We start from the raw sequence: 20,249 nt of genomic DNA on the forward strand, positions 1-20,249 counted from the left end.
AGCAACGGTTGCTAAGTCCTGACGACAAAGTGAGACGACCAAAGACATAGACAGTGGACACAAAAACAGATTTTTGGCACAAATGGAACCTCATACATATTAACGCGGCCCAACAGCCAAGTTAAACTCAGTCCGCGACAATATGTTTAAAACTAAATATACAAGTGAATGTGTGCATTTGATGTAATTTCAACATTTTTAAAGTACAATAAGTCTGTGGATTCTTTTGAATAACGTTGTTATGCTGTTGCTAATAAATGATGAGTATTTCTCGTGGTAGTTTTGCTGATGGTCTAGTCTGGTTGATACGTGGTGAGTTTCTGCTTCATGCAGGCGTTGAGACTTTAAACGTGATCGTAGGTCTGAATGTTCTGTAGATGTGAGAAAGACTGCTCACATGCAGACGCGGAGTTAAACACACACTCACACGCTGCAGTGAGTGACAGGCAGCGGGTTTTACGTTTTTACAATCCCTGCGCGATTCACCTGCTGCCGGTCCCCCCACCCCCACCCTCTGCTTTCTCCCTCACACATCCCGTCCCCGCAACTGCGCGCTCTTTCTCAGAGACGGGAGCGCGCAGTTTTAGGCACAGCAATTCACAGGTTTCCGGCTGGTACAAACTCTGTGAAATAATAGATAAAAGTAACTGATAGCGCTGACGCCGATTTCTCTCTCCAATCACCGCTACTACTCCGCGCCTCTGGCATTGCATCGCGCCCGAGAAGGACTGGTCTAATGAAAAAAAAAATAGTACAATTAAAGATTTGTCTGCGAGCCACATGTGACCATCAAAGAGCCATATATGGCTCGCGAGCCATGGGTTCCCGACCCCTGTTCTAATGAATCATTTGAGAGGTGTCCAGCACACCGGTGACCATAAAAGGGCATTTCATAACAACGAAAAGATCCTCCCATTTCCTGCTGTCAGCAATGGCTCCTCATGGGAAAGAAATGTCACAAAATCTCTGCACAAAAAAGGTGAAAATGCAATCCCCTCTTAGCATTGTCGCTGTAATTATGTCACAGAATAAGTGTTTTTAAGTAGAAAATGAAAAAGCATTTTGGATGATTGCATTTTATTTTGTTTTTGAGTCATTTGATGCAGTTACATTTTGAAAATGAAAAGCATTTCTGTTAATCCATTTTAATTATTAAATTAGACATTCCAAATTGAATTTTGCTACACATTTTCTATAGAACTTTTTGAAAATGAAATGCCAAATATCATCTTTATCATTTTGGTTAAGTGGCAGGATGAGCGGTGTTGAAGAAAAACCTGACTAATTTTTAATTTTCATTTTGAGTTAAGAAATACAGGTTCATTTTGAAAATGCAAAAGCATTCATGGTATTGAATTATTTTTAATTCTGCTAGAGAAATGCTTCCATACTAAAACAACCTGCTGATGATTACACATTTCTCTTAGGAGCCACAGAGATTTCAGGTTTGACAAATGCAGTTAATTGAATTATACCTTGATATACCTTAGTTATCACCTGATACTAAACCAAGAAAATACATTGCAATGACATCAATCTGTAACATAGCACTAATTCAAGGTCAAATTCTTTATAAGACTCAATAACTGCATGAATCTAACTCATGACTTTTCTCAACAGGATGCTAAAGTCAGAGTTCATACCAGTCACTCATGCAGTCACAGCAACATTTTAATGTATAGTTTTACTTTGGACACATGATCAGGGGAGAGCGCGAACGCAGTCCCCCACTACCAGAAATTATGCAGTCGAGATTCCCACATTTGGGGAATTCGCAAAGGTCAGCACAGCCTCAGTGCAATGGCTGAGACTCACCTTGGGTGAACCACCTTCATGATCATGGTATCTCCCCTGCCAGGTAAGTATGAGTTGTTCATGTCACACCCACACACCACTTTCACACACACACTGTGCAGCTTTAAGGTCATTACACACTTCACACACTCACACAAACAACCACACACTGCATGACTCACATTCAACACTGTGCTACACAAACACATCTGTACACAAACACATCTTTAACACTGATCGATCATTGGAATAACGATTCCCATGATGCACTGCTGTGTCTGAACTATGAAAGCTAACTGATGACCACAAAGTTCCATTCATTTGTTCTCATTTAGGCGATTTTCAGAGAGTTAAAAAACAGAAAATGGGGGACTTGGAAAAAAACCAGACTGTTTGAGTCATAAAAACAACACAAATACTACTAAAATCAATGAAAACATACAAAACAGACGTTCTTCTCTGCTAACACTAAACAACTTCCTCTTCTTTTGTGTCCTGCTGACTGGAACAGCAAAGTTCTGCTGCTGCCCCCTACTGGTCTGGAATGTGAACTACAAATGTAAACAGTTTTATCATCACAGCTCAAAACAAAACCAAGTTTTTCCAACATCTAAAGTCTGGTGTGTTGCCTAAATATTTATCCTTTCGCCATATTCCCTCAGCGATCATCACAATATATGAACTTTCACGGATCTGCACATTTGGTTTGGCAGATCTGTGAATAAGGAAAAACAGCCACGTTGGCGCCCTCTAGTGGACAACTACAATTTATACAGTGAAGTAAAAACTGGACATCAAACTCATTTTTAGTCAAGTTTGACCGAACAATAACACCATGAAAATGTAGTGTTCCTGTGCAAATACTGGATCAGTTTCAGACTGATTTTATTAGCATGTTCACTATTTTAACATATCATTACTTTGGATGTATAATCATAAGTTAGATCTACAAACGCCTGCAGTGTGTCTGAAACAAAGTCAAACAAAGCTGAAAAATATTTTTCTGTGAAAGAAAAAACAGCTTAAAAAGTAGGTTAGTAATTATCCACTTTGTACCGATATGCAGCACTTGTAAAGCACTGGACATCATTGCATAGCAGGTATCAGAATTATTTTCCTGCGCTGCAGAATCCGCTCATAATCACTTCACTGCTGTTCAGTGCTCCATATCAGCACCAGGCTGCATTTCTTCACTGGAATTACGTTAATTTCATCAACACTTGAAGAGTTACTGTAGTCAAAACAATGTAAACACTGTAGATAAAAGGTACCATGTTAAAAGATTAACGAAAATGTATGTTAGTTTGTAATACAGATGCCTTTTTCTTAGTTATTTTTAAAAAAGGCATTTGCATTGTGTTCCTTCAGTGCATCCGTTATGTTTAAAGTATGATATGAAATAAATATTTACATCTAAACCTGTTGATGATTACACATTTCTCTTATGAGCAGAGTGTTCACATTTAACAAATAGTCATTTGGATTAAATCGTTATCGCCTGATATGAAAAACTATATTGTTATATAATAAATTCTATATGGCCCAGCCCTACATGCAGCATGTTCACATTTAAATCTCTGTTTCACTGAATCCTCAGAGAAGCAGAGCTTTGTTTAGTGCAGCTTAGCAACCTTTTTTCTGAGAAATGAATCTTTTAAAAAACACTCACCAGGTAAAGATGAATTTAGATGGATGGCAGCAGACTCACACCGCGCAGCATCATCAGGATGGCCGTTGATTCCTCTGGACAGTGATCAGATGTTTCACTCTCAAGCTTGGGTTTTTAAAACATCTGAGGAAGAAAAACAAACAAGATTAAATTACAAATTCAGTTTGATCATTTTTAAATGCAAGATGTTTTCAAAAGATTGCATCTTACTTTTTCTGATGTGTGTAAATTACTGCAGTTCTGAAATTCCTTACTATTCCTCACCATTTTGTTAAATTGTAATAGTTGCTACTTCATTAGATTTAATTGCTCTTTATTAACATAATGGTCCCCATAAATATTTTTGAGGCATTTATTTTTCATACAATAATTAGGAACTTCTTAAATCTTAAAAACATACAATTATTGGCTTGAAAGAATCCTGTGAATAAAAGAAAGTAATGCAGATCCAAGGAAGAGAGGATTTTAGAACAGATCTTCTCTGGTTGAGCTCCTATCTTTCTGTTAGCAGCTGGACACGCGAACCAATCACACCAGAGACAACTCGGCTTCATGCTGAGATTTCTATTAGAATTCTGTCATTCTGTAATAATTGCATGACAATTTATCTGATCATCTTGTAAAATGGAAATTTGACTTTTTGAGAGCGTTTTAGGGTTGAGAGGAAAAGAGAAAAAGGCTTCATTGCAAAGGCTGGGAATCGAACCTGCGTGGCAGGCCAGAATTGTTCCCCTGAACCACCAATGCTCGAGTGCCCTAAAAAAGACGAAGAAAAGGAAAATCACAAGGGAGTGCATTCTCCATTTGGTCAGCAATCTTCAAACATGTCATCAAAGTCTGCCACACACACACTGTAATGTAATAGGAAAGTTCTTTTCCTATTGAATTGTCCAATAATGCAACCGAACTGAATTTATAACTTTTAAATCATCAAAGAACACAATCTCAAGCATTCTATAAGAACACAACAGGATATTATTGGGAAGATGGGAAGAACACCTGGGATGTGTTCATTTAAATCTCGCAAACATACAATAACACTGGTGGTCAAGACGCTGACACACATAAATAGTCATGATTTCTGTGTGAAACCTAATATATTGTTTCCAGCATATCATAATGACATCTCTTAACCAAAGAATCTTCTTAGAAATTGATGCTTCAGATTTAAGAATTTATCATTCACAGAGAGAAGGGGGTGCACCGTTCCTGGAGATACTGCAATACCAGGTCGATGCGTGGAGTGGACGGAGCAAGCCCCTATTCCATCTCCCTGTTCCAAAAATCAATTTAATATATGGTCCCCGGGTAGGGGACGTATCAGATATTAAACTGATAAGAACAGATACTACACTTGATCTTAGCCAAAAGGCCGAGAAGCGATACCGACCACAACTCAAAGGAAAGAACCTGATTCTGCTTTCTACAAATCTACCTCAAGGTTCTAAAGTGACCAAATAAAAACACTCCATCTTTCTATAACTCATGGCAATGAATAACATCAATCGTATAACATGAATAGATAAATGAAAATCATGAAAATTTGGAAAAACTGAAGACGATAAAGAAGCCTCCGTGTTACTTCCGGGACACGTGGTATGATCTAGTCCTATTGGAAGACGAGCAGCAACATCAACATAAAACAACCATTTTAAGAACGTCTTTATAAATATTCATATCGTGTATTTGACTCCCACATCAACAGCATCTCTTCTGTGTAATTAACAACATTAAATCGATGCTTGCTACTAAAATAATGTCATTTTGATGTGACCTGACACCTAACAAATGTAAAGCCCACAGCGCCCTCTATCGAAAACAAGTGGAAATACAGCCTCTTTTCTGGTCAGTCTGAAATCCACCCGCAAAAGACCAATTTAAGTGGGTTGTTTTAAAGACAAAAACCTACAATTTTAAATGTGTGTGACTGTTGAGGACAACTCAAAGCTCGACAATAACTTTTAACTTGACAAAATAACCAGCAAATAGTACCATTAGTAGACGTCTGTACGTCGTTAAATCTATAAACATCTCATATTTATTTATTCACATAATTAATACGCTTTACACCAAAATAGAAACGTTAGAAGAAAGCTTGGAAGAAAACAGACGTACTTTACCCATTTAACCGTGTCGACATCTGCGAAAAGTTAAAATCCACGCGACTCGAAAAGACGAGCGTATTAAGCCGCACATGCGCAGACTGCAGAGAAGTGCCCTTACAGGTGCCAGCTTCATCTATTACCAGTTAACAAAAAATTACTATTCAAGTTTGGAAAAGTGTTGCTTTATGTCCTGCTGGTATTTTTGTCTCAAAAACTAGATTTCGGCTAAAACATTTTTATTTAAAACAGTTGATTTTAACCCTTTTCATCAAGGATTTTAACCTTTTTAATCAGTCTGAAAATATATATATAAAAAACAAATTAGCTGCGTCACACTTTAGCTCTCTAAACACGTTTCTAGAGTAACAAATTATTACCTATAATTACTAAAACTATACTTACATAAAACTATTTCCATGTAGAAGACTTTATAAGGAGCTGCTTGAAGAACCACGTGGAAATACATGCAGGCGAATTGAACGTTTTACTATTGTATGATTTTTTTTTTGATGACTACCATTGTAAACAAACAGGTAGCTGAACTTTTTTTTTTAAACAAGAGAAAATGTTTGCCCCCTGAAAAAGCCTTTTCACCCCATTTAAACCTTTTTATGTTTCAATGTGTTGGTCCTCTGTTCCAGAGTTGTTCATGTTTGTTCCATCAGTTTATGGTTTAGAACTGGGTTCTCTGTTGATATTTATGCATAAATGGATGAGGATCTGCTTTTCTGCTCTATGAAGTTTGGTTGTTTTACCTGACGCCGTTTTTTAGTGTTTGTATTTGTCAAAAGTTCAAACATTTGTTATTCTGTCCAACAAACAGCAGCTTTTTTCCCAGAAGTTCAACCTCTTTGAAAACATCCGGGTCAAACATCTTCAAAAACATTTCAATTTTTATTTGTTGGAAAAATGTTTATTACTTTGCTTTTAACCATTTTTAATTGTGCAAAAATGCAGTTGAAAACAGCTGCATCCTAAAATCATTTCATTTTTAAATTTAGTTTTTAGTTATTTAGTTTGCAGGTTCTGTGTTTTGCACCATGATACAGAGGCAGCCAGAAACAAAGAGGGCAGCACAATGGCCCGCTGGCCTGCATGGGATTGTGCAGTTCTGTCCCAGCTCAGCGAGGCCCTTTAAGCCATGTTTCCAGGTGTTCTTACCTGTGAGTGAGGGGGCTAAACAGTATCTGAATGGTTTTGAAAAGAATCCTTTGATGACTCGCTGTTAAGACTTCTGCAGGACAGAACAGATGGGAACACCATGGTGAAGGTTTGGTGACAGGTCCACGAGTGTCACGCTGAAGAGGATCTAAAAGATCTAGCAGAGGATCTTCTCGTGACCTGGATCTGCTCGTCAAGGGGAGCAGCTGAAGCATCGTGCAGAGGTCAACACTCGGGCTGCAGGAAACCTTCCAGCTCCTCCAGGTGGCAATAGAGGAGGTAAAAGATCCAGCTGGACTAAATAAAAACCTCTCAGTAAACAATCAATTAGGACATTGATCAAGTTTAACATTTGGTACCAATGAAGAGAAAGATGCACACTAATTCCAAACACATAAGTCCTCCTGTTTGTCAAGAATTGATGGTCAACGGTGTGGCTGTGGCTTACTAGGAAGGTCTCAGAGGAAGCAACAGCCTGGAGGGTTTCCACAAAGTGCTGCCACACATGATTCCAGCTCGAACACTCTGTCATGCACAGAAGCACCACATGAAATATTTAAAAATGACATTTCAGAAAAACCCATCACCACACAGGGCCACATGTCCGTCATCAGGTGTACCTGAGGAGCAGCATTGCTCGGTGGAACTCTGGTAGGAGTGCAGTGTGGAGGCAGAGGGCGGGCTTTTTCTGATCTAAAAAGAGTACGACAGTGATTACAGATGTAACTCCACCTGCTAGAAATACATCATCTATTTTACACAAAGTCCTATGGAAGGATTTGTGTCTCATATTTCAAAATAAAAGTCTACAACGGAAAGGTTTTTTCCTTTTCACAATGTAACTGCATCAATTGGATCATAAATAAAAATCAATCAGCCAAAATGCTTTTTCATTTTCAACAACCCAGTCTTCTCCTATGAGGTTCCGTTTGTGCCAAAACTATGTAAATGTGTTTTTGCGTCCACCATCTATGTATGCTGAACGGGTTTATTGAACATTGGTTCATTTCTATATACTACTAAGCAATATTTTCTGCGTGCCCATGCTTCTTTGATTATTACTTTGTGTTTGTTTTGTGATAAAAACTTTGCATTTATCTTTGTTATTATTGTTTCTCCATGTCGTCTTTCTACATCATCAGGAAAATCCTTAGATACCGTTGCTAGTGTCGTTAGGTACGTCGTGTTTTCACATCTTGTCGTTTGTCAAATTTGGCTAAAGTCTTCAGAAAAGTCGCCGATAAATTGTTTCCTGTACTTTGTCATTAGCTGTTTGTGTTTCTTTTCAACTATGTTTAACAAACATATTTTTTCGTTCTGTGGTTGAACAGGAAACAATTTACCTGCCATACAAAGGACTTTTCTGACGACTTTGGCCAAATTTGATAAACGACCCGATCTGACGATACACAAAACAGCCTGTGACATAATCAACACGTTCTCAGGTTAGGGATGGCCAAAAAGCAGCAAAACTTGAGGGAGAGCACTGAACCTACCCGGCTCCTGTTAGGGCCTAAAGACATCGCTCTGATCAGCGTCTGAGGCTGCAATCATAGAATTAATCCCCGCGCTGAGCAGCCTGAGACTGCGCTCAGCCGGTCCAACCTGGAAGTTGATGCTGATGGTGGCATTGCAAGATAATCAGTTTCTGGCCGTGCACTGAGTCCTGCAGAGGAGCTTTATAAGCCGACTGCAGGTGAGCAGCTGGTGCACACAAGTGGAATCAATTTACAAAGTGACATTCCTCCTGCTACAGTTAGTAAGTGCAACACGTTACTTTAGAAAATGCAACGCCTAACGTTAGTAAAACAGCAAAGCTGCTTTTCTTGGTTGAAGGCAGCTGGTTTTGGTGTTTTTACTACTGTAAAGTGTTCCATATCAACAGAAAGCTGCTGTTCTCTGCTTCAGAACTGTGTTAGTTGCCTCAACCAGGGCTGGCCACCCCTGGTCCTCCAGAGCCACAATCCCGCCTGTTTTCCAACTCTCCCTGACCAGCTGCTGTTGCTGATTAGCCGACTCAAGTGAATTCAAAGAACGTCAACACTGGAGCCAAAGCTCTGCTTTTAAAAGGTGAATCTGAGTCATGTGATTCGATGGGAAAGTTCTGTTGGCGGTTGACAGATTGGATTTGGCGTTGCTTTGATGTCAGAAAAAACCCTCTGCATTTACCCGGACTTGGGACCGGCACATGAAAGCATTGATTTTTGCCCCCCTGTGGTTGCATTACTATGAACGGCTATGAATGACCATTGTTTGACTTTAAACAACATTTGTAGGAATCATTTCTAAGTTAAGTACAGAAAATGTTATTTTACATGTTTATGTTTTTTCTCAACTCCTCCATTAAAGTGAAACCGTCTGAGGTTGAGTGGAAGCTAATTGTTTAGATTTGAACCAGTCACTCTAATCTATTGGAACTGACTCTGGGTTTATTTCTGAGCTGCAGAAACTTTTGCTCAGCACTACCAAACATTTTTCTCTCTGTACTTTGGTTGGTAGCTGTAACTGATGCATCGACTCATGACTGGAATTGAAATATGTTCTACTGGTAATTGTTTTCTGTTCCAACCCGACTGTCTGTTGGTCACCTTCATTAGCCGTTTTTAAGAACAGTTGAGATGATTTGTTAAGTCAGGTGTTTAAAATGAACAGAACTATAACGATTGGAAGTACTTTACATTTACTTTTGGATTACTTTACATTACATTTTGGATTGAGTTATTGGTCTTCTTAGATTTTAATTTGTGACAAACTTTGACATGACCAGAATTGGTATAGGGCTCTAAAAGAAAGTGGGCTGTGATCAATGTGTGGTTTTAAACCAATGTTACTGGTACTTCTGAAGTTATTTTAAACCCAAATGTCCCCAAATCTGAAGACGACCCCAAACTACCAAACACAGCCGTTCATCTAATAACCAACGACGGAAAAACTTTTAGAGACTACAGTCCGGTCATTGCTTTTGCAGTTTCAGTTAAAAATCCTAAAGAAAAATCTAACTTGAGTTTTGGATCAGGTGGGGGGAACTGAAGCTGAAGTTTTTGCGTGATCTATCGGTTCTTCTGTTGCTATGGTTACTGCTCTTATTGTGGGCGGGGTCAGCCCCATCAAAGCAACGCAGGTGAAACGTCACACATTCACGAGGCGCACGAACAGCGACAGACACGAACGAGGAAACCCGAATTTAGCCGAAGAGGGAAGCGCGGACTCGGCAAAGGGCCTCCCGCTGCTGTGTGTGTGTGTGTGTGTGTGGGGGGGGGGGTTCAAGGAGTTCCTCCTCATTTCATCTCAGATCCGTCCAGAAGACTGATTGTTTTCAAAACGGGCCGTTTCTGGGTTGGTTTGGGGGGAGGAAGACCTGAAACCTCCCATCAGTCCTTTGAGAAGATCCCAAAACGTTTGGAGGCTTCTAGAAAACGTTTTCCTTCTGCTTTAGTCATTACTGGGAGGATGAAACACTGAGCTTTGGTCCCAGAAGGAAAACCTGCAACAGCTGAACAAGCCCAGAGATTTTGCTGACTCAGCATTTGACCTACAGCTTTTGCTGAATCAGCGTTTGACCCAAAGCTTTTGTTGCTCCTCCACACCTCATCCATGGAGTACGGACAGAGGGTGGTTCATGCTGCTCATCACTGCTCTGAGGCTGAACTTAGGTCTTGCCTCCACCATTGTCTCCAGAGTCCAGACTCGCACCAACAATAGAGTCTGCTTATACACCTGTCCAACTTGTTGTCCAGCTGCAGATCCAGGTATTTGTAGGTGGAGACTACCTCATCCTACACTCCAATACAGACAGGCTGAGGTGGTGGAGCGACCTGACGAAAGTCCAGTGCCGCGGTCCATTACCGGTCCACGTGTCACTTGGTACCAAGCAGCAGACAGAAAAACAATCTTAAGAGCTGCAGGCGACAGCGTTTGTACTCGTGGATCTTCCCCCTTGATCTGTTTGGGGGGTGTCCTGCTATTAGTTCTTCTCGTCTGTAATGTTTACCACAAAAACACTTCAACTGAGAGACGGAATGTAAAGACAGAATCCAGTAAATCTCTTTTTGAAATTCTTTATTTTTAAAACTGGGCACAAAATAAGGATTTGGTCAATAACTAAAGTTCAACTCAATACTTTGTAATGTTTCCATGACAAAGGTCAAAGGTCTCCTGAAGTTCTTCAACAGGTTTGGTCCATTCATCCATGCAGATCCTCTCCAGAGCTGTGATGTTTTGGGACCTAGATGTTATGGTTAGGGGTTTTCTTTTATTTGGTTTTGTGTTGTTGTGTTTTGTACTTATGTTTTGTCTGCTTTGTGCTTCTGCAGGGTGGCCTGGGGCAGGAGGCGTGGCTTTCTAGACTGGTGTTTCTGCACACCTGGAACCAATCTACACTGTCCTTTAAAAGCCTCTCCCTGGCTCTTCCAACCTGCCAGGTTATTTCCCTTTCCATGTGGCCTCGCCCTTGTTCCTGTGAACGCTGTCTGTGGCCTAGCCTCCTGCCTTCACCCCCAGTCTGTCTCCTTTGGTTTTTGTTCCTGTGGTGAAGCTAATAAACATCACTTATCTGACACATTCAGTCTGACTCTGCTCTGGGATCCGTCTACACGCCGTGACACTAGAGACAGTTTCTTCCCAAAAGCTGTCACTGTACTGAACGCCAACTTTACACCACAAGCCTCTGGATTCCTTCACATCTTTCCTTTGATCCGTGCACATTTGTCTGATTGTTGCTCTTTTTAAAAATCTGCTTTTAATCCTTTTTTTATTGAAAAAGCACATGAAAAATTGTACATTGATAGACTACAATGATCTTGCTTTCTCAGTCTTTAAGGAAAATAGAACAAACATGTGAAAGAGCAGGAATTGTTCAAAACATATATGACCATTTCAGTGACACTTCACATAAAGTCTCATCTTATAGGCTTTACGTATTCTGTCCATTTAGACCAAGTAGTGTAAAAAACATCAGTTAAATTTGTATTTATTCTTTGTGTACCGTCAAGCCAGTCGTTGGTTGTTCAGGTTTAAGCCATTTTCTGATTATTGTTTTCTTAATAGCTGCCAGTAGAATGTAGAGCAATTTCTTACTTTATTTGTCCAGCCCTTTAGCTCTATTTTACCCAAAAATCAAGTCTCCATTCTCCTTGAGGCCAACATTGACAAGAGCATCCATGGCCAGAAAGGATTGGAAGACCACACCTTCCAGGGGATGAGGGAACTCTACTGGCAGTATGCAGCACAAAAGGACAGGCCAGAGACATTTAGCATGAAGGAGAGGGAGATACACAGAAAGCAAACCGCTCTGTGAGGAGATGGTTGAACACACCGCTGACCCACATCACCAGCATGCAGATGAAGAGGTTCTGAAAATACATCTCAGAAAAGGAACAAGTAAGTGTTGTGGCCATAAACGGCCCAAAAGCTAAGAGTGTGTTTGATTTGCACATTGGTAATGTTTCACAATTGAACTTTTCTACCAAATTTGACGTAATAAAACATTTACTTTCCTACTTGAGGTCCTTGTCAGACGCGGACGTGGTGCTTGAGGGGAACTTTAGGACCACAGGAAACCTTCCAGCTCATCCAGGAGGCGATAGAGGAGCTGAAAGGTCCAGTTGGACTGGATGAGAGTGGAGTGAGCCTCTTCAAAACACCAGGTGAACAGAATGTTTTCTTAGTGAACCATCAATTACTACAGTGGAGGACAAAATTGTTGGTAGCCCTCAGTTGAAGAAAGAAAGTCCACAATGCTCACTGAAATGACTTGAAACATTCAAAAGTAACAATAAATTAAAATTTATTGAAAATTAAATAATTAAAATCAGCCATTACTTTTGAGTTGTTTTTTGTGTCTATTGTCCTGCTACAACAAAGATGATTTTCCTGCTGACGGTCCGTTGGCAGCCGTCTCGCTACCATGACCTTTGGAACATTTCAATTCATACTTTTTTCTTCACACATTTGTCTTTCAGCTCTGGCTTCTTGGGCAAATGATCGCTCTTGCCCTCACTCATGGAGGCATCAAGCCATCAATTTTCTCAGAAAGGTTATATTCAGAAATATCATGTCAAGAAACATCTGATGTCACCTTGGAGGAAGTGGATGACTGGGATGTGAAAGGTAAACTTCAAAAGGTACTTTCCAGAAAGTTTTACAACCTTCTGGCGGTTAGCAGTTGAAGCACGAATACGGTCGTTCGGTCATCAAAAACCAGCACATGCCATCAGCATTATTTTGGCAAATTGGTGAAGATCATCTTCCAAACTATATACAGTGCTCAGCATAAATGAGTACACCCCACTACATTTTTCAGAAAACCTTTAGTGTCCTTTCAGAATCATCATTTTCTGTGAAATACTAGACTACAAAATACACCTTTAAGGGTCTGTCACTGATTGCAAACAAGATATGTTAATTTGCACACAAAAAAAGATATTTTCCTAACAAATTCAAGCCCATGTTACAAAAACTGAGTTCACCCCAGTCATAGTGACATAGGAGAAAAGCCAAACTTAAGACTACAAATTCTACTCAACAGGCATTCAACCACAGGTGAGTCTAATGCAGTGGTTTTACACCTTTTTTGAGCCACGGCACACTTTAACCTTGACAAAAATCCCGCGGCACACCAACATCCAAAAAAATAGATAAATTAAAAAAAAAAAAGAAAAAGCTCAGTCTGTGTTGATCTACAGCCGCTCTGCAATCTCACATGCATTTTTGTGATAATTGTTGCAGAAAACGCTGGAACCTGAAGCTGTTTTTTCTAAAAGATGTATTAAAAATTAAGTCAAAAGATTCAAAAACTGTTTGATGTGTGTTCGTTGTTTTAAGACGTTAAGAGGAGAGACTCATTGTGCGCTAAGACAGTGACTTTACTGCATCATGGGAGATGTAGTGCCCGTAATCCGCCGACAGCAGAAAGACCAGCGTCTTTGAGCTTCATGGTTTTGTTCACTTGTTCCACAGTCTGATACCAGATTCTGTGGAAAGGTACGCCGCTAAAGACGAGCTTTAGCTGGTATTTTTGTTAGAACAGAGAGACTTTTTTGCGCTAAATCGAAACAAGGAAGTGAATACTTTAACCACTACTGATTGGTCAGACTGATGACATGTGATTAAGCCTTCAAGAATGATTGGTGGAGACAGTTAAAGGGGCGGGACTTTTCCTTACACAGTTATAGCTGCAGCTAAATCGCGGTATCCCGTTATTCTTATCAAAATGTCTTTACTAGAATCATATAAACACAAAGAAAAAATAATTTTATGATATTACATATTCTTAACTTCTCAGTTTTTATCAGGGCCTGTTTGGATGAACAAAGAGCTGATTTCCTGGAGATGGTAATTGCTTTTAGATCAGTTAATGAGGGCAATTTCTCACGGCACACTTGACCATCTCCCACTGGTTGAAAAACACTGGTCTAATGAATCATTTGAGAGGTGTCCAGCACACAGGTGACCATAAAAGGGCATTTCATAACAACGAAAAGATCCTCCCATTTCCTGCTGTCAGCAATGGCCCCTCATGGGAAAGAAATGTCACAAAATCTGAGAAAGGAAATCATTTCTTTGCACAAAAAAGGTGAAAATGCAATCCCCTCTTAGCATTGTCGCTGTAATTATGTCACAGAATAAGTGTTTTTAAGTAGAAAATGAAAAAGCATTTTGGTGGATTACATTTTATTTTGTTTTTGAGTCATTTGATGCAGTTACATTATGAAAATGAAATAGCATTTCTGTTAATCAATTTTAATTGTTAAATTAGACATTCCAAATTGAATTTTGCTACACATTGTCTATAGAACTTTTTGAAAATGAAATGCCAAATTAGGGTTGTGCCGATGGACGATATCATTGTCCATCGTGATGGGTGACTGACATCCCGATGGAGAGACCACAATCGTGATGCCACGCCCCCGCCACGTTGCGCGTCGACACCATAAGCCGCGGTTACATGTACAAAATATCTTGATGGGATCAATGGTCGGATTAGAATCCAACCGTGTACATGGGCCCAGAAAAATGTTTTCAGAATATAAAAACGTTCACTAAGGTCACACTTTCCGTCGGTATAAATCATTCGCACATGCGCAGTAGGGTTTGAAAACGGAAGGATATAAATTCCGCCGAGCTGCTTTTTTTTCCCAAACTTTATTGAATGTAACAATTCAATACAAAACAATGTTAAACAGCGCCGAGCGGCTATATACATTGACATGTCAGCTCGGTAAAATACGAGATGATCTTCTAAACGTGCTTTTAATAATGTTACGGTTATTATGAAACACCTGTTCGCTCATCATTTGAATTTTAATCCGTGTGGTCAGTGCTTTTTCTGAACGAAGCCATGATTAGCAGTATGCTAACACGGGCTAACAACATTAGCTTTGGGTGGTGCTGCTTGCTGGCTGCACGTAAACATGTAAGAATAACATCAGCCTTTATTTAGTCGGGACACGACTGGAAACACAAATCCGCGCGATTGTTTGAATGTTTTCTAAGGACTGAGCGACATTTCTGCTTTGAAGCTCAAACCGCTGTGTGTGCTGACGATCCGAGCTGTGCTCAGACACACACTTTTAGACCCGGTTCTGAGTTCGGTTGCTTGTACCCCTAGAGCTGCGGGACGGATCGCAGTCTTAAATCTCCCACACATAGCGCTCATGTAACAAAGCACCCCCCCCCCCCCCCTTCCCCTCAAACACAAAGCTGTAAGTCCACGCTCCGCCGGTCCACGGGAGCGGACTACTTCTTTTCTATTTTGTTTGTTACTTTTTTTGTTAAAGTCACTTCCCTCAGTTTATACTGGATCATCGCGGATTAGTCATTAGTTGGAAAATAAAATGAAAAAAGCAAAAAAACGAATGTCAGTTATATAAGAACGAAAAATGTAAAAATTCCCCCCCCCCCAACGATGTCATCGTCCATCCCGATGGTTGACAGCAAACATCGTCAACGGCCAATTTAAGGGACATCGCCCAACCCTATGCCAAATATCTTCTTTATCATTTTGGTTAAGTGGCAGGATGAGCCGTGTTGAAGAAAAGCGGTTTGACTGATTTTTTAGTTTCATTTTGAGTCAAGAAATACAGGTTCATTTTGAAAATGCAAAAGTATTCCTGGTATTGACTTATTTCTAATTATAGTAGAGAAATGCTTCCAAACTAAAACAACCTGCTGATGATTACACATTTCTCTTAGGAGCCACAGAGATTTCAGGTTTGATAAATGCAGTTAATTGAATTATACCTTGATATACCATAGTTATCAGCTGATACTAAATCAGGAAAATACATTGCAATGACATCAATCTGTCACTCAGCACTAATTGAGGGTCAGATTCTTAATAGGACTGAATAATTGCATGAATCTAACTCATTGACTTTTCTCATCAGGACCCAAAGATAAGAGGTCATCCCAATCAATCATGCAGTTTCAGCAACACTTTACTGAATAGTTTCTCTTTGAACACATAATCAGGGGAGAGCGCGGACGCAGTCCCCCACTACCAGAAATTATGCAGTCGAGATTCCCACATTTGGGGAATTCGCAAAGGTCAGCACAGCCTCAGTGCAATGGCTGAGCCTCACCTTGGGTGAACCACCTTCATGATCATGGTATCTCCCCTGCCAGGTAAGTATGAGTTGTTCATGTCACACTCACACACCACTTTCACACACACACTGTGCAGCTTTAAGGTCATTACAAACTTCACACACACACAAACAACCACACACTGCATGACTCACATTCAACACTGTGCTACACAAACACATCTGTACACAAACACTAACGTATTTAACACTGATTGATCCTTGGAATAACGATTCCCATGATGCACTGCTGTGTCTGAACCATGAAAGCTAACTGATGACCACAAAGTTCCATTCATTTATTCTCATTTAGGCGATTTTCAGAGAGTTAAAAAAACAGAAAATGGGGTGATTGAAAAAACCCCAGACTGTTTGAATCATATAAACAACACAAATGCTACTAAAATCTATGAAAACATACAAAACAGACGTTTTTCTCTGCTAACGCTAAACAACTTCCTCTTCTTTTGTGTCCTGCTGACTGGAACAGCAAAGTTCTGCTGCTGCCCCCTACTGGTCTGGAATGTGAACTACAAATGTAAACAGTTTTATCATCAAAGCTCAAAACAAAACCAAGTTTTTCCAACATCTTGAGACTGGTGAGTTGCCTAAATATTTATCCTTTCGCCATATCCCCTCAGGGATCATCACCATGTATGAACTTTTACAGATCTGCACATTTGGTTTGGCAGATCTGTGAATAAAAAAACAGTCACCTTGGCGCCCTCTAGTGGACAACAAAAACTACAATTTTTGCAGTGAAGTAAAAACTGGTCATCAAACTAATTTTTAGTAAAATTTGACAAAACAATAACACCATGAAAATGTAGTGTTCCTGTGCAAATACTGGATCAGTTTCAGACTGACTTTTTTAGCATGTTCACTATTCTAATATATCATTACTTTGGATGTATAATCATTAGTTAGATCTACAAACGCCTGCAGTGTGTCTGAAGCAAAGTCAAACAAAGCTGAAAAATATTTTTCTGTTAAAGAAAAAGTAGCTTAAAAAGTAGGTTAGTAATTATCCACTTTGTACCGATATGCAGCACTTGTAAAGCACTGGACATCGTTGCAAAGCAGGTATCCGAATTATTTTCCTCCGCTGCAGAATCCGCTCATAATCACTTCACTGCTGTTCAGGGGGTATTCCAAGAAGCGTGTTTAAACTAACCTGACTTTAAGCCTGAACTCTGGCTGAAATCCGCCTGAACTTGCTTACTCTGGGTATGTCGGTTCCCAAAGACCGGATATGAGTTAGCGTAATTACGCTCCACTTGGTAACCCTGGGATAATGCTCGTGCACAGCAGGTACATAAAGACATTCTCAATGGATCACCGATTTCAAGAGTCACCATGGAAACGTGTGGAGAAAAAAGAGAGAGCTATACTATGAGGTTCCGTTTGTGCCAAAAATTTGTTTTTGTGTCCACTGTCTATGTCTTTGGTCCATTGTCTATGTCTACTGACCGAGTTCATTGAACATTGGTTCATGCGTTATGTGTAAAACTTTGCATTTGTCTTTGTTATACACCCTGTCGTCTCCTTAGCAACCGTTGCTACTGTCGTTAGCTACGACGTTTGCTACTGTCGTTAGCTACAACGTTTCCCCGTGTCTTGTCGTTAGATCATAGATCTTGTCGTTTTTCAAATTTTGCCAAAGTCGTCAGAAAAATCCTTTGTACGGCCGGTAAATTGTTTCCTGTACTACCGCGGAATGAAAAAAGAAATGTTTATTTAAGCCGGCGCTAGGGTTAACCATGACAAACACTTTTTTAAGATGAACTTTATTAATATTCCCTCAAACGCGCAATGCCAGAAAGGGGGGGGTGGCGCATGCATACAACGCTTTCTCGTTCCCGAAGCGACTCTCTTGCCAATTTTTTAAAGTTATTTAGAGTCTATCTTCAATTAAATCTGGAGATGAAACTACTATTTAAGTCTTTTAAAAAACAGCTGATCTTTATCAAACATGCTGTCACAAATCGGGTGGATAAACGAGGAGCAGACAGCCCAAAATCTTTGAATGGATTTTGATCTTTTCTTTTCAATCTGTTATGTATTTATTTGAGCATGAGGTGGCGCTCTCTGGACCACTATAAGGCTCTTTTGGGCGCCTCTGCTCCTCGTTTATCCATCAGATATGTAACAACATGTTGAATAAAGATCAGTTACTTTTCAAAAGACTTTTAAATAATAGTTTCATTACAAGATTGAATTGAAGCCATATTCTAAATAACTTAAAACTAAATAACTTTAAACGGGAACGCGAAACCGTTGTACGCTTGCACCCCCCCCTTTCTGGCAATGCGCGTTTTCAGGATTATCAATAAAGTTTTTTTAACATGTTTTAAACATGTTTCGTTCTGTGATAATACAGGAAACAATTTACCAACCGTACAAAGGACTTCTCTGACAACTTTTGCAAAATTTGAAATACAACAAGATCTAAGGACACGACATGGTGAGACGACGTAGCAAACAACACTAGCAACGGTTGCTAAGGATTTTCCTGACGACACGTGAAACGACGTAGCAAACGACACTAGCAACGGTTGCTAAGGATTTTCCTGACGACACGTGAAACGACGTAGCAAACGACACTAGCAACTGTTGCTAAGGATTTTCCTGACGACACGTGAAACGACGTAGCAAACGACACTAGCAACTGTTGCTAAGGACTTTCCTGACGCCGTAGTTAGACGACATGGGATAAGGACAATGACAATGACAAAGACAAATGCAAAGTTTAAGCATGGAGCAAGCATATACATCACAAAGTAAATTCAAAGTAATAATCAAAGAATCATGGGCATGCAGAAGATATTGCTTAGTAGTACATAGACATGAACCAATGTAAAATGAACTTGTTCAATAGACATAGACAATGAGCCCAAAGCATAGACAGTGGACGCAAAAACACGATCAATAGACAAAGACAATGGACCAAAGACATAAAAGTGGACGCAAAAACACATTTTGATATTTTTGGCACGAATGGAACCTCATACTATACTTCAGTGAGACGGAGTCTGAGATTTAAATGACGGCGTATGAAGATTATACGTCCATCAAAACAGTAACACGGCTGCATCATCAGCAAAAGAAAGAGTTTCTGCTTGGAGAAAAAGAACAAAGTAAACACACGAGTTTCTGATCTTATTTCTATTTTCCTTGTGACGCATATATATATATATATATATATATATATATATATATATATATATATATATATATATATATATATATATATATATATATATATATATATATATATATATATATATATATATATATATATATATATATATATATATATATATATATATATTTAACTTATCCAATTTTGCCAACATAAATGAATTACTTCTATTGGTAACAAATAATTGAGTTAAATTTAATCAACCTAATTTCTTACGTCTATAAAACTCTCTAATTGTTTATACAACTCAAACTTATGTATTTATCTAACTAAATGTCATATTACTCCAATTCAATTAATATTTTTTCCATCTTAATTAATTATATTTATTGATCTCTCATATGTCTAAGTTTGAACCGGCAGATATGCTCATTTTTATAACAATAAAAAGGACGGGAAAAAATGCACCTAGCACACATATACATTAACAAAATTCCCATCATTGTCATTATGATACCTCAATGGTAGGTAGGCCTGCACAATATACCGCAAATTTATCGTTATCGCAATATCCAGCTCTGCAATATGAATATTGCAAAAGACAGTGAAAATCGCAATAAATCGTAAACCTTAAATGTCTTAATACAACCTTAAGGCAGCTTGAAGCATTTAACGTTAATCAAATAAATCCCTTCATGCATTTGACCAATCGGATGGACGCCTTCACCTTGTTGACCAATTGGATGGAGACCTATTATGTTAGATGTTTGTCTCCTATGTCGACGAGGGTCATT

At 39.3% G+C, this 20,249-nt stretch overlaps 1 long non-coding RNA gene and 3 other non-coding genes across 5 annotated transcripts in view; all 4 read right to left on the reverse strand.

Moving 5' to 3' along the window:
* The window catches only part of LOC105358209, a 40,991-nt gene that overhangs the window by 17,660 nt on the left and 3,082 nt on the right, over positions 1 to 20,249 (reverse strand). For both annotated transcript variants that reach the window (XR_002874482.1, XR_002874483.1), the window contains exons 3-6: positions 7,350 to 7,422; positions 6,730 to 7,254; positions 4,170 to 4,219; positions 3,464 to 3,586 (exon numbers count right to left, since the gene is read on the reverse strand). This is a non-coding gene — a long non-coding RNA (uncharacterized LOC105358209). The remainder of the gene's footprint in view (positions 1 to 3,463; positions 3,587 to 4,169; positions 4,220 to 6,729; positions 7,255 to 7,349; positions 7,423 to 20,249) is intronic.
* LOC111948517 lies at positions 1,703 to 1,866 on the reverse strand. The gene has a single exon (XR_002874531.1). It is a non-coding gene; the product is annotated as a U1 spliceosomal RNA (small nuclear RNA).
* Positions 4,657 to 4,847, reverse strand: LOC111948527. Its single transcript, XR_002874540.1, has one exon. It is a non-coding gene; the product is annotated as a U2 spliceosomal RNA (small nuclear RNA).
* Positions 16,198 to 16,361, reverse strand: LOC111948521. Its single transcript, XR_002874535.1, has one exon. It is a non-coding gene; the product is annotated as a U1 spliceosomal RNA (small nuclear RNA).

Source organism: Oryzias latipes, chromosome 13, assembly GCF_002234675.1.
Source record: "Oryzias latipes chromosome 13, ASM223467v1".
NCBI lineage: Eukaryota > Metazoa > Chordata > Actinopteri > Beloniformes > Adrianichthyidae > Oryzias > Oryzias latipes.